The following is a 15113-nucleotide window of genomic DNA, read 5'->3' as shown; positions in this document are numbered from 1 at the left end:
GCTCGAAGTCTGAAGCCACTGTGTAGAGAAGAGCAGACAATATGGAGAGAAATTCTGGGCAGGTTCAGTTTGCCTCTGAGTCTTGGTTGCAGTTCTATTCGATGCCTTGAGACGCGATTGTGTTCTTCTTAGTAAATTTATTTTTGTGTTATAGTTGGTCCGAGTTGGATTGAATTATTTGTGACTAAAGATCCTCCACCACTATATCAAAATTTCAGGTTTCCCATTTCACTGAAGGAAACCGCACCATGTAGAGAAACCCGATAAAGGGAAGAGACCAAATTTAGTTTAAAAACTATTAACAGAGGGGCGCCTGGGTGGCTCAGTCGGTTAGGTGTCTGACTTCGGCTCATGTCATGATCTCACGGTCCATGAGTTTGAGCCCCGCATCGGGCTCTGTGCTGATGGCTTGGAGCCTGGAACCTGCTTCGGATGCTGTGTCTTCCTGTCTCTCTGTCCCTCCCCCACTCACACTCTGTGTGTGTGTGTCTTTGTCTCAAAAATAAACATGGAAAAAAATTAAAAACTATAAAAAGAAATCATTTGGGAATTGTCTATATTAAAAACAGATTTGAGGGGATAGGTAGGATAATGCTGAGGGGCTTCCGTGCATTTTTAGTTTTGAAGTAGCAGGAAATTTTTCCTTCAAGGTGAAAAACATGAGGTGAGAAAAACAGAAAGTGCCTAAAATTATAGCTAGTAGTCAATGATACAGCCAAAGCCCAAATTGATACACAAGAAACCCAAGAGTCATTCCTCTGTGCTTCCCAAACTTCAGCCCTCCTATCCAACCCACTGCCAAATCCTGTCTCTTCCCAATTAGTGGTCTCTTGGTCTGTCTCTGTCCACTCTGAGCGGCCATTATTTCTCATAAGGACTCATGCCATGACCTTCTGTAAGTGGACTGCCAGAAGCCAGTCTTGGCACCATTGTCTCTCCACACTGTGACTAGAGTAGCCTGCTAAACATGCCCAATTGATGTGTCACCTCCTCGAGGTAAGACTTGGAGAGGCTTTCTTTTGCTCTGCCCCACAAAGCCCTGTAAGGGACCCCGGCTGTCCAGCTACCAGCCTCATATGGCCCCCACTCCCCTCCCTGTCTGTGTTCCTCGTGGGCTTCCATTTATTCCCTGGCCCCACCAGTCTTCTTCGGCTATGGGGCCTTTGCACACATTGTCCTCTCTACTGGAACCTTCCTTTCTGCCTTCCTTGGCTTCTCTGACTAGACCTGTTACTCCTAGCAGAGCACTGTGTGCCCATCCTTTCTACCATATGCCCTAGATATGGTTTCTCTTTTCCTTTTTTCTCCTTGTTTTGTTGTGTCTCTGTTGTAGGCTGTAAGCCCCACAAGGGCAGGGAGTCTCTGCTTTGATCCTGGCCCCTGAGAGGGTGATCGATGAATATTTAATGAATGAATACATATGTGAAAGAGGAAAAGAAAAAAAAAAGCAAGCAAACCCCAAAAAAGCAGTCCAATTTTCTCATTTTTTTTTCAAAGACTTGTTTTCCATAATTCAGTTGTTTGTAACTCAGTTTCTCTTAGATACTGGGCTAGTGATGAACAATATTATTAACTCTAAGCTCCCTTTACAAGTAGGAGCATAAGGTTATCAGTACCTAAAATATAATTCATGTTAGTAGGACTCGTAGGCCAGCCCATAAAGGCCTGGTTAACCCATAGTGTCTCTAAAACAGTAGTTTTAGGTCCTGAAATCTCCTAAGCTTCTGTGTGTCTTGAGAGGGACACAGGCAATATGAAGGAAAGAGGACTTCAGTTACTAGTGGAGGCAAGGTGTTCTGAGAGACATGTTCTAAGGTCGGCCATTTTAGTGGTAAGTGTGGGATAGGCAGATGGGAATGGAGGGCAGGTATGGGGACCATCCACGGGATTAAGTTGCTCATAACCGGTTGGAAGGACTGGCTAGGATAGGTCCCCTTTCCTCTTGTGTATGTCCCCTTTGAAAGTGTGTCCTCTTAAGCAGAAGACCCTGCTTGACAAAAACCTTTCTTTGCTCTTGACCACAGAAGTAGTTGTACTTTGGGCTCGAGTTTCCACATGAGCATTTTATCCTAAGAGGAAGAAAAGGGAAGGCATTTCCGAAGGTGCAGGGATTGGCCCAGAAGCCCTCAGAGAGCAGGAGAGTGAAGTCAGTGTGTGGAAGTGATACTAGATATTGTTGGCTGAAGAGGAAGGTGCATGGTGCTTGGGGAATGACAAGGCAGGAAGGGAGAAAAGAGAAAACACAGACTTCTTGCCTGAGAGTAAGGGACACAGATATTCTCTTAATTCAAGAACCAGGTTTTCTGACAAATATTCCCAGAGCGCATGGCTCAGGAGAAGGGCCAGTTACTTCGGATACACCTTTCTAGAGACTATCACTTTTATTTTTGAAAGAATAATCTGGCTGCAACGTTAAGAAAAATCTAAAATCCAGAAAATACCACATTATAGAAAGAGCTCCATAGCACGAGTTGTTTTCCTGAAATGAGATCATAAAGCACTCCGCAAAAGCTTTTTGTGAAAATTCCAGCAAAGAGGATTGCCTGAAATTAAACCCAGTGTTCTTTCCAAAGAGTTTTGCAAATACCATCCGTGCAGTAAAAAGCATAGGAATTCTGATGAGAACACATTTTGCCAGGATTCATCACCCCCTTCTCTTTCACTCCGGAGGTGGCCTCTTATCCGTGGTTGTTGGATGGAACCAGTGAACCAAATACTTGAAACCAATTTGCTGGTTTGAGAAGAAGTTACTGATTCTCACAGCAGGTGTATACTTGGAAAATCGCATTGTTTAACTCTGCATGTGGATGATTCTTGCCTCATACTCCTTTAAGTCAGGCTGACGGAGTGAGGCATATGGATTCTTCTTGCTTTATTGAAGTCTTCAGAGGAGTTGAAAAATACTTAACAGGTCTGAATGTTGCCTTGAGTTTAAAATACTTCATGTGCTTCCCAAAATGTCTTTTTAGGTGAGGGATACTTTTTGCAAGTATCTGCATTATTCGTGGAGGAGGATGTTGCGAGGGAAATTTCTTGGGCATTTTGTCCAGTACCAAGAAGGCAGTGGAGAAGACTACCAAGTTAAATAGATAGATTTCTGGATCTAATTCAAAATGATCGCTGCTTGAGCTCTTGGTGATTTATTGTTGTCAGAACTGCAAAGCCCAATCAATGTATTATTTACATCAAGTTAGAATTTGTTGGTCATATGATCTAAATTTGTATTCTTGAAATAAAAGGAAGCTTCCTCTATCACTGAGGGAAAGGAAGAATAGAGAAGGTATGGTGTTGAGCACAGGTATACTCTTTGTATTTGTATTATTTTCATTGAATAATAAAAGCTCAAAAGCATAATCAGTATTCAACTCTTGGGGTGAAAATAAACAAGAATTCAATACATTTTGGGTCAATATTTCTTCTGGATATTGTTTAAGAACATAGGGGTGCCTGTGTGGTTTAGTCGGTTAAGCATCCAACTCTTAATTTCAACTCGGGTCATTATCTCACGGTTTGTGAGTTCAAGCCCCACATCAGACTCTGTGCTGACCATATGGAGCTTGCTTTGGATTCTCTATCTCCCTCTCTCTCTACCCCTCCCCCACTTGCTCTGTCTCAAAAATAAATGAACATTTAAAAAAAAAATTCAAAAAGAACATATATAGGGGTTCCTGGGTCAGTTTGTTCAGCGTCTGACTTTGGCTCAGGTCATGATCTTGCAGTTTGTGAGTTCGAGTCCCGCATTGGGCTCTGTGCTGACAGCTCAGAGCCTGGAACCTGCTTCAGATTCTGTGTCTCCCTCTCTCTCTGCCTCTCCCTGACTCATGCTCTGTCTCTGTCTCTCAAAAATAAATAAACATTAAAAAAACATGTAAGGTGATGAAGCCACATGCTGCTAAATATTCCCCTTTAAATCCTAGAAATGTGGGTCCCACCCCACTGCAAACCTTCCTCTTATACTTTTTTCCAAGAAACATCATTGACTCAGGGAAGGTTCATTTCAACAGGAGGTCTGCCATTTTGAACTAATTTGAGCAGACTTTGTAGTAGGAGGAAATGATTTATTGTTCCCAGTCATCATTAATAAGACCATTGTGAGCAAGTCTGCTGATAAATGTACAGCCAAAAGGGAGAGTTTTAATTTGTTATCAGGAAAGTTTCTTTCTGCTAAATGGGGAGAGACCTCTCTGGCTCCTACCTATATGGGTGTATAATAGGAGATAGGCCTTATGGGTATTTATCAACTTCAAACCAGGAGGCTTTTTATTTTTTTATTATTATATGTTAATGTTTTTATTTTTATTTTTGAGACAGAGACAGAGCATAAGCAGTGGAGGGGCAGAGAGAGAGAGAGGGAGACAGAGAATCCGAAGCAGACTCCAGGCTCTGAGCTGTCAGCACAGAGCCCAACGCGGGGCTCCAACCCACAAACAGCGAGATCATGACCTGAGCTGAAGTTGGACGTTCAATCAACTGAGCCACCCAGGCGCCCCTAAACCAGGAGCCTTAATATAGAGTCCTCATTTGGGGTGAGTAGTTGTTGGAGAAAAGAATCCAGTTAATATTTTCTTCAAACATCTGCATTTTTGGCTTTTTTTTTTTTTTTTAACTGACAAGTTATTTCTCCTTTGGACCTCATGGTTGACACACAAGACTGTCACATGAACCAGAGAGAGAACTAAAACCAAAGAAAGGATCTAGTCAAAGGCATGCCACAGGGATCAAAGGAGAAATTTCTGCAAATGGGCAAGAGACAAGCCACACGTGGACAGGTAGCAGTATGGGAAAGAGTGAATTCCCTTGGTGATTACTGGTACAGGGAACTCGGGAAGTACATGGCCCCACATTAAGGATCTTGTGTTATAATTGTCTAAAGAACACACGGGCACACCAGCCATACACTGAACATAAATCATTATATTTCTTTTTATTTATTTATTTATTTTTATTTAATTTTTTTTTCAACATTTATTTATTTTTGGGACAGAGAGAGACAGAGCATGAACGGGGGAGGGGCAGAGAGAGAGGGAGACACAGAATCGGAAACAGGCTCCAGGCTCTGAGCCATCAGCCCAGAGCCCGACGCGGGGCTCGAACTCCCAGATCGTGAGATCGTGACCTGGCTGAAGTCGGACGCTCAACCGACTGTGCCACCCAGGCGCCCCTTTAAATCATTATATTTCTAAACTGTTTTATGCTTCGGTGATTAGCAGCTTTGGGCTTCTTCTGCATTTCTTGAGAAGACCTCTGGAGAGTCAGCAGTAACTAAGACCGAGGCAGCTCTCAAGGTGTGAGGCTCAGCTTCTTTAGGAATTCAAGTCACCTTGGGGTTCAACCTCTAGTCTAGAGCAGGTCACGTGGAAGTGAAACTCTCCTGAGACACAAGAGCAGGAAGGAGGGTGTGGAATGAGCCTTTCCTTCTTTGCTCAAGGGATGAGCCACATTTAAAGGCGGCGGTAAGAACACTGATGGAATGACGTTTTTAAGATCTTCACTGATGCTCCCTCTCTGGCAGTTGCTGTTGCTTCTGCCTCCTCCCCTCCCCCACTGCACCCGCAGGTCCTATATAGGCATCATTTACTGTATGGGGAAAAACAGAGTTTTACCAAAGAATGGGGGGGGGGGAGTCTTATGATTTTCAAAAGCTAAGACCCTAAGGGCACTTAATAGTTGAGATGAGTTGGAGCAAAGCTGGCCTCTGGTAGAACGTGAAGGTTTGCAGGCAGGGAGGTGGGGAGACATCTCGATGCAGGTGAGGCGGGAGCTCCTAGTTGTTGGTAGGGAGGTGAGGGGGAAGGAAAGAAAGTGGTGGGGAAGAGGAGCGACAGAGAAAGTTCCTGGAGGTTGGGAGCCCCTCCTTCCTCTGGAAAGAGGCTTTGTGCGGGGAGGAAAAGCAGTAGGTACAGAAACCCCAGAGGCCTTGGGTCGCCTTCCCTTTCCTGTAGGGCTCAAGGAGACTGCCAACTCCCAGAACAGAAATGGCAAAGTGGCGTCCAAGGTACAGGTGTCCAAGGAACCTGTGAGAATCGAACGCGCCAACCCAGCGTGCAGGCGTTAGAAAGAATCCCCAGTGCTCACAAGTGCCACTGGCGTGGTAACAAAGACCCCACAACCTTCCATCGGCCTCTGAAGTGAGGGCAGTCTTGTGAGATTGAGCCCTTAACCTGTGGGCTCTGGATAAGTCCACACAGTGTCAGAAGTGAATTCAGGGGCGCCTGGGTGACTCAGTCGGTTAAGTGTTGACTCTTGATTTTAAGGTCATGACCTCACGGTTCGTGGGATGGAGTCCTGTGTCATGCTCTATGCTAACAGCATAGAGCCTGCTTGGGATTCTCTGCCCCCCCCCAAAATAAGTAAATGAACTTTAAAAAAAAGAAGTGAATTGTATTGTGGGACATCCAGGTGGTATCAGAGAATTGGTTGGTGTGGAGGGGAAAAAAACCCATATGTTTGGGGACAGAAGTGTTTTGAGTAAACACTGTTCAGATCTTTTGACTTCTTCCGTGTTCTCCCAAGGTCCAATTCAGATGTCATTTGTTCCCAGCCACCTTTCCATCCTTGTGTTCCTTTGGCACTTTACACATTGATTATGGCCCTTTATCAAAGTTGGCCTCGGGTGGCAGACTGGGTCAGTGTCAGCTGCTGAGTGTGAACCCAGGAGGGTTCCGTCTCGTGTCCTCACGGCACCTGCCGTTCATGTAGCATTTTAAGCTGCCAGGTATTTTGGGGCTTGGTACATAATAGAGCTTCAATACATATTTGTCAAACTAAATTTAAAATTCCAAAACACATAATTAGAGAAGCATGAGACACATCCTTGAAAGAATGTTTAATTGGCATGGCTTTGATTCCCTCACTGCTTTTCTTTTTCACTCCAAAGCTTTATTTCAAACTTTTTCAGACATCCAAAACAGCAAGAATCACTCACTGAATACCCATATAACAACCACCTAGCTTGTATAATAGACTCTATTATTAAATGTGTCTTTGTGTATTTATGATATATTTATCCATCTACCCATCCATCAGTCCATATTACTTCTCCCTCACTGCCTTTCCAACGCAACCAGTGTTTGAGAGACCTTCGACTTGGGGATCAGATCTGGGATTAATTCCTAAATTCAGCCCTTATTTGTTGCATGACCCTGGGGGTGTGGCTTAAGTTGGGTCTGTTTCTGTCACTGGGGTGGACCATGCAGCCTACTTCATGGGTTATGGTGAGGATAAAATGAATAATGTGGATAAAGGGCCTGCCACACAATGCGTGTTTCATGTAGTAGCAAGAGAGTAAGTACAGTGTAAATATTTATGTCAGCCATTAGCACTGATTTGCAATGATGTGTGCCTCTTGTGTTCTTGCTTTCAGCCCCTGCTTTGGGCTGAAATTCACAGGAGACAGAGTCTCAGACTCTTTCATGGTTATAAGCAAGAGGTCCCCGGATCTAAGAGGTCAAGGGTGGTCTGGGCTTTGGTGTGGAAACTGCATTGTGCATTTCCTGGCACAGTGTAGAAACCACAGATCTAAGAGTGGAATCACTGGGTATTTACTTACCCGAGACGAGAAGGGGTAATACCTTACCTAGAAGTCAGAAGAACATTTGCTAAAAATGGAGGTAAGGGGAGAGTGTCTCCCACAGCCATAAACACCTCTTCCTGAGTCCTTTAGTGCAGAGATTTGCATATTTTCTGGGGAGAGGCCCTCATCAGTACAACTTTCCACTCTAAGGCTACAGACTGTCTCCCCATCAGAGAACCAGAATTATGCTCAGGTTGTTTTTTCCTAAAATGGGCCTATAAAGTTGTGGCCTGAGAATGGAGGATGAGGTCACCTTCCTTATGGCCTCAGACCAGGCAGCATTTGGGGTTGTTGGAAGGTTGGAAAAAGAAAATCTCATCCTTTATTTCCTGCCTTACTGTGACGTGTCCATCCCATGCCGAGTCATTTGCAATATCCTTCCTATCCCTTGGTTTAATCATGTTGAGTACAGGATGCTGTGAATATTATACTTTGAATAGAATTGGGGTCCATCCATAGAAATTGTTTTCTCCTGCACACTTAGAGTTGGGTCTTCTTGACTGCACATTTGTGTTGGTGGATGTCAGTAGACTTGTCCCTGCATAAACTGAAAAGTGCCTAATGTTCTCCTCCTCCTAATGGTTCACAACCTACATGACATATCACATCAATCTGTGGAATTCTTTTTAAATACAAGTGCCTTCTTTCCCCCAATTCTGCTCCCAACCCTTCGAGTCTGAGTCAGTGGGTCTTGGGATAGCCCACTGGAATCTACTCTTAGAAAATTGTTACAAATTATTTTACTTCACAGCCAGAACTAAGAACTACCTCTCTACTCTCAAGCTGTGGCTTTTCTTCATGAAAACAGAGATGAGGCAGGGGTGCCTGGGGGGCTCAGTCCGTTGAGCATCCGACTTTGGCTCAGGTCTTGATCTCGTTGTTCGTGGGTTCGAGCCCCATGTTGGGCTCTGTGCTGACAGCTCAGAGCCTGGAGCTGTTTCGAATTTTGCATCTCCCTTTCTCTCTTCCCCTCCCTGACTTAAGCTCTGCCTCTCTCTCTCTCTCTCTCTCTCTCTCTCTCTCTCTCTCTCTCTCAAATATAAATAAGCGTTAAAAAAAAAAAGATGAAGCAGGTCTTTTTTTGAGACGGAAAATCTTGGTTGACCTTTCCATTTTTGCTTTGTCTTGCATCAGTTGATGGGCATAAAACAGAAAGCTAGCTGAAATGAAAAGATTAGGAAGAGTTCCAGAGTAAAAAAGTTTGGGTGTAAAGGTTGGGCATAAACTCAGGAGAGCTCTTGAGGAGAATCTTGGCTAGCGTAAAGAAGAAGAGAGGTTATCACAGCCAGCTGGGAAAGCAGACTGGGGATGATCAGGGAAAGGGTATAACCCAGGACAGAAGGGCACAGGCAGACTGAGTTACTGTATTTTATTCCATAACATCCAGACTTCACATTGTAAAATCCCAGGCACCTGTTGGCCCAGTGCCATTTGGGATATCGTTGTCATTGTCCATGCAGAACAGATTTGGTTGTTCTCCATGGTGGCAGAATGGGACAGTGTCCCTCAGAATTTCAGTCAGCAAACAATTTAAGTACTATCTGAAGAAAGAATAAAATCCTGGTTGTTGTGTGAAAACCTACTGTTGTCATTTGCTGGTTAGATTAAAAAAAAAAAAAGTAACATCAAACCTTCAGATCAAGTGTTACTTGTTTGAAGAAAATTCTGGAGAAAATAGTGGAAAGTTTTTTTTTTTTTATAGAAATGCTGCATTCGTGATGCTCTTGATGACACAGACATAAATATCATATGGGAAATGGGAGAGCTACATGCCAATTGTGAGTTGAAAGGTGACCCAGGAGAGCTGGATGTGAAGGAGTTTGGAGTATAGTTGAATTGGAGGAGTTTTCTTTTCTTTTCCTTAATGGCAGAGAGTAGTGATACATCTTATAACCATTGGTGTCTTACATTCATTGTAATAGGGTGTTTGTGTTGGTTTGTACGAGGGAGAATACTGGATAGAATTCTCCTCTAAATAGTCCCCTGAAAAAGCATATATAAAACATATAACTACAGAGGGGGCCGAGGGAAACACAGATCCTTGTGTAGCAAACTTGAATAAAATAAGTTTTCTCTCAAAAGAGAGCCGCCACCATATATTTACACAATAATAACACTTTCAAAGAAAAGAAGCCGGGTTTCACTGGACGTATCGCTATCTTCGTGGAATTTTTCAAAAAACAAATAGGCGTGTAAACCAGAAACTGATGGGTACGGCCAGATAGGCTCTCAGAAAGCCTCTTCTGTTGGAAGTCAGTTAGTTACCACCAGGTAACATGGACCCCAGTTTGTCCAGGATTCTTCACGGATGCCTAATTTCCAGGCTTAATTTACACCTGCAATCCCTTTCGTTCTAAATCAGTGTCCTGATTAGAACAATATGATGTATGGTCAACCTCCTTAGGTTGAATACACTGCATAATTGTGGGAGGGCCAGGGAAAATTAGAGCAGGGCTCACCCAATCCTAAGTGTAGATACTTCATAAACTGCAGTCAGATGGACGTATTAGTGATTCGGGGCACACATCACGCCCTTGCCTTTGTTGAGCTTGTAGCTGACTTAGTCAAGCCTCTTCCATGAAGCCACATCCTCCCTGGGTGGTACTGCTTTTGGTGGTCCTGGGGCATCTGTTCCTACTCACTTCCGTGATGTTAGAATTCGACCCCTTGTCAAGAACTTCGTCGTCCAAAATGCTGCCTTAGCCCTTCCAATCTCCTGCTGTCTGAAGATAGAATCTTGCTTTTCTGTGTCATTTCCATGTTGTGATTAAAGATACTGCATAGGGTAGCCTGGTGACGCATCATTTCTTTTCAGTTTGATCCCCATTCACATCCTGGGAGTCATTTCACATCTCAAACTCCCCTGCTTCTTGCCTGATAAGATCTCAGGAGAGGCCAGCAAACGCCTGTTGAAGCTTCAGATGTCTGATGCAGAGTGGCTTTCCCTAATTTATGCATCTAGATCTTGGAACAGAAAGAAAGAAAACACAGTTAAGTGTAATGTGACTTCTTAGTGAGTGTGCTTCTTTTTGGCCCCTGCGGGGCCTTGGAAATGGGATGACTGACACAGAATAGGTCAGTGCTCAATGAATATTTGTTGATCCAAGCATGATTTTTTATTTAAAAACCAGCAGAAGAGCTTGCTTGTGGCTCTTGCTGTGAATAAAAAGCCTATTTCTTTACACCTGTCAAGGACATCTGCTTAGGGAAGTCCCACACACAGCTTAGGTCCACACTGGAGTATGAATCGACTATTTGCTAATCATGTAAATATTATTGCTGAAACGAAAACATGATTGAAGCTGGAAGTGTGAACCGAATGCAGGAAATGCCAGCTCTTTAATGTAGGCAATTAATTAGACATCATCTTTACGTCTGGTGATGGGTCCCCGGGTGTTAATCAAATCAAGCATCACCAGCTGCTGAGCGAAGAGGCTCATTCAGGAAGCATTCTTTGCACCGAAGGGGAGAGGGAGGTGGTCCTGAGATGGATTTCCTGAGACCCCAAATTTCCTGAGACCCCAATAGCTAAAGACCCCTCTAGAGGAATTCTGGGAAACTGCTTTGTAGGCACATGTGTAAGAGATCACACACAAACACTGTTTTGAGTCAGCTGAAGTGGTAGAAAGGGCTGCAAAGAACTGGGTTCCACTCCTGGTTCTGCTCTGTTCTAGCCTTGGAAATCCACGTGATCTGTCTGAGCCTTAGTTTCTTAAACTGTACAACGGAGAAGACAACATCAACCTCGTGGGGCTTTTAGAAGGTTAAGAGACGATGTAGATGGCACCCAGGGCAATGCCCAGCCTGTAAGAAGGATTCCCCAAGGCAGGCAGGGTGGTAGTGATGGTGCTGGTTAGCCACCAAATGGGTTCTCATCCCCACTCTGCTGCCGATGTGACTTCTTGGACCTTGGACATACCCTTAACTTTCAGCACTTGCTCTTTAAGTCTCTGGAAAGGCAGGAGCAGGCTAGATGGTGCTCCAGGGCTAAGTGCCCAGCATCCTGTGACAGACGAGGAATTGGGACAAGTCTATAATAAGTAGAATGAAATGTGGGGAAAACCCCACTGATACAGGGCAGGGTGGTCTCGTCAGCAAGGCCGATGCTCCACTGGGTGTTCCTTTTTTCGTTCCACCCCCCCCCCCCAGAGCAGGCTGGTGGCCACCTGCAGTGAGCCCTCCTCTCTAGTCCTCCCCACCACACCTGCCCGGCTGTCCTTACCAGCAAGGGGTGGCCCTGGAGAATATCTCTGCAGGATTGGTAGACACTCCACACCATGACAGGGCCACCTGGAAGGAAAAAGGACATTTTGGGAGGGAGGGACCTGTATTGAACCATTGGGATATTTATTTATTTATTTTAAAAGTTTATTTGTTTATTTTGAGAGAGAAAGAAAGAGTGCACCAAGCAGGGGAGGGGGAAGACAGGGGGGAGGGAGAGAGAGAATCCCCAGCAGGCTCCACACTGTCAGTACAGAGCCTGATGTGTGGCTCCATCTCACAAACCGTGAGATCATAACCAGAACCAAAGCCAAGAGTCGGTGGCTCAACCGACTGAGCCACCCAGGCGCCCTGAACTACTGGGATATTTAAAATAACATTTCCTTTTCTTTGTTTTTCTTAATGCAAATTAATACATGGCTGATGTAGAGAGCTACAAACACAAAATAGTTGAAAGCTGTCACCATCAGCTACGTACATCCTTCCAGCCATTTACATATAAAACACAAATGACCTATAACACTACCACCCTATCTTAGACTATACTCATTCAGGTGTCCCCCCCCCCCACACTGCCCCCACTTCTACATCATTGCTGGTTTAACTTTTGCTGATCTCTGTTAATAGCAATGCCCTGGTTATTCAACAGAGGTCTTCAAAATAGGATGCTTGCCTCTAGGGCATCTACAAAGCAATCGATCTGGGAACAGGAAGAAAATTTTAGAATTTCTCTTGATATTTTTACCTCTTCTTTTTAAAATGGTGTGTGTGTGTGTATTTCAAAACATGTAAGAACATGTCTGGAGGTGGACTGTCCAGAGCTGGGATGGTGGCTCAAGGTTACCATCAGAGACTTAAAGCTCTTTCCAACTTTCTGCTCTTGCGCCTCATGTACAGGCCTTCGTTCTCAGGCTCACAGCCTCATGTTTTCCAGCTGGCTGCTTATGACCGTGCTTTACAATCTACATTCCAGGCAAGAATCACAGGAAAGAATGAAGAGCAAAGGGTGTTCTCCTAGTGAGTCTTTGCTTTTTATTCAACAAAGGGTATTTTCCTTCTCGTTGGGCAAACCAAGGAGAGGTAGCAAACTGAAAATTATCAGCCTCTCGGCCTGTGTGGCACTGGAAGTCAAGGGCATAGGGAATTGGGAATCGTTGGGGGCGTAGATAATCCATAGGGTCTGCCACAGTCCTCGCTTCAGGAAAACGCACGTACGTGTGCAGATGTGTGTGTGTGCACACAGCTTCTCCAGGCAATTTTAGGGACAGAAGGAGACATGCCCCATAGGGCCAGAATGAATGGAAGCTCTGCTCAGCCAAAGCCAGGGAGCATGAAAGAAGCAATAGGAGAAGGAGATAGAAAAGAGAAGAGAAAGTAAAAAATATACAAATGGGAGTGGCAGACAGGGAAAGGAGAGTGGTTGTAAGCAGCAAATATTGTAATAGTAAAAAAGAAATACATTGGCAAAGAGAAATAAAAAGGAAAAAGCAATACTATGATGGGGAAAAGGTAAACAGTCCTTTGGGTGTCTGAAGATACAGGGAGTGTGCCCTCTCTGCCCCCACCAAAGGACCAGAAGTCAGCTCTCCAATGAAGAGTGGGAATGATGAAGGTGGTCATGGAGGAGGGGACCATTTAGTAAAAGTTGGGCCAAGTTCTGTTAACTTTTTTTAAATACATATATGTATTTATATATATATATGTATTACATATATATATGTATATGTGTATTATTAGAGACAGAGCACAGGTTGGGGAGTGGCAGAGACAGAGGGAGATGCAGAATCCAAAGCAGGCTCCAGGCTCTGAGCTGTCAGCACAGAGCCCAACGTGGGTCTCGATCTCATGAACCATGAGATCATGACCTGAGCTGAAGTTGGACGCTTAACCGACTAAGCCACCCAGGCGCCCATGTTCTGTTCACTTCTATGGAACACAGTACATGCATTAGGACTTCAAAAGAGTTCTGTAGAAGGTTTGGTACCTTGGAGAGGTGAAGTCTCATGGGGAATAGTCCAGCGGGATAAGCCCAGGTCTGTAGAATGCAGCCACATGGTGTTCCATCAGGTATTGTAAATAATTTCTAGTGGAGTTGATGGTGGCAGCTTGCAGCTAGTTGCCTGCACGTTTGTGGGAACTGATCACAGTATTTGGATTAGGTATGTTGCAGATAATATGCAATTAAGCAGTAGAATCATTAGCAGGGTCCCTGAAACCATTCCATAGGACCTCGGACAAATTCTTCCCATTTGGGAAAATCATAGAGCCTCCAGTATCTTTAGACATTGTACATAGCAGAAACAAAACGTTTTTAAGAACAACACAGGTGTCTGAGCTGCTGTATTTTCCTCTAGGGAAGTTGGTGATATCAGAGGAGGACATCACTTTGGAAAATGAGTTAAAAAGAAAGAAAAGAAAGAAAGAAAATCGAGAAAGAGGAATCCCTGATATTTTCAGAGGAAGAAATACCTGATTGCCGAAAACAGTCCATATCCTGAACAGTTTCCTAGAAATGCAACTGGTTAATTTTTATAAGCCATTCCATGCATCAAACAGCAAGTTCTGATGCTTCCGATTGCCCAAAGAGGTAAGCGGTTTAAGTGAGTTGAATAGTTTTCCCAGTATCTGACTTGGAAGTCCACCTAAAGTAAATTTTTCTATGTACATGCCACCTGCTACCTGTCTCTTGTTACGAGGACACAAGCCTTGGTGAATTTGGGCCCCACACTTAGGATCTCACTTAACGTTAATTATCTTCTTAAAGGCCGCATTTCCCAGTACAGTCACGTCAGGGCTTAGGACTTAGATATATGAAATGTTGGGGGTGGGGCACCATTCGGTCCATTGCAATCTGTTGGTACCTGTTTAACTCTGTTTCATAGTGTCTAATAACCCCAGCATTACGTATGCTCAACATCATGTGACCCTGGTTCTGCAAGAAAGAATAATCATGCTGGTCATACAGTTTAAGAAGACAAAGAAATGTGTGCTCATTTTGGAAAACTTATCATCTTCTGCAACTCAGTAAGACAGAGACCCCAATGGAAAAGGGGCCAAGGTACAAGATCAAAATTCACAGAAAGGAAAAAGTACAAAAAGCTAACAAGAATATGAAGAGATGCTCAAATGCATTAGTTGCCACAAAGATGTTAAGTTGACAATGAGGTAGCTGTTTACATGTGCCAGGCTGGCAAAACCGGGATAAGGCCAGGGTTGGCAGGGATACAGGAGCGTGGGGGCCCTCACGCACTGCTGATGGGAATGTAAACTGGTGTAGAAATCCTGCGTGGGACTCTGGTGGTAAGAGCAGATGAGGTCT

At 44.2% G+C, this 15113-nt stretch overlaps 1 long non-coding RNA gene across 4 annotated transcripts in view; it reads left to right on the top strand.

The window, feature by feature from the left end:
• The window catches only part of LOC121013681 (uncharacterized), an 87315-nt gene that overhangs the window by 62617 nt on the left and 9585 nt on the right, over positions 1-15113 (top strand). For 3 of the 4 annotated variants that reach the window (XR_005782857.1, XR_005782856.1, XR_005782854.1), the window contains 2 exons: positions 14149-14381; positions 14677-14942. This is a non-coding gene — a long non-coding RNA (uncharacterized LOC121013681). Of the gene's footprint in view, positions 1-4415; positions 4527-14148; positions 14382-14676; positions 14943-15113 lie in introns of those variants that run through there. The other variant, XR_005782855.1, reaches the window with a different exon arrangement.

Source organism: Herpailurus yagouaroundi, unplaced genomic scaffold (assembly GCF_014898765.1).
Source record: "Herpailurus yagouaroundi ecotype Mexico unplaced genomic scaffold, PumYag 199, whole genome shotgun sequence".
Taxonomy (NCBI): domain Eukaryota; kingdom Metazoa; phylum Chordata; class Mammalia; order Carnivora; family Felidae; genus Herpailurus; species Herpailurus yagouaroundi.
Note: the sequence above shows the minus strand (reverse complement) of the source record. Positions and strands in the feature narration are given on the sequence as shown.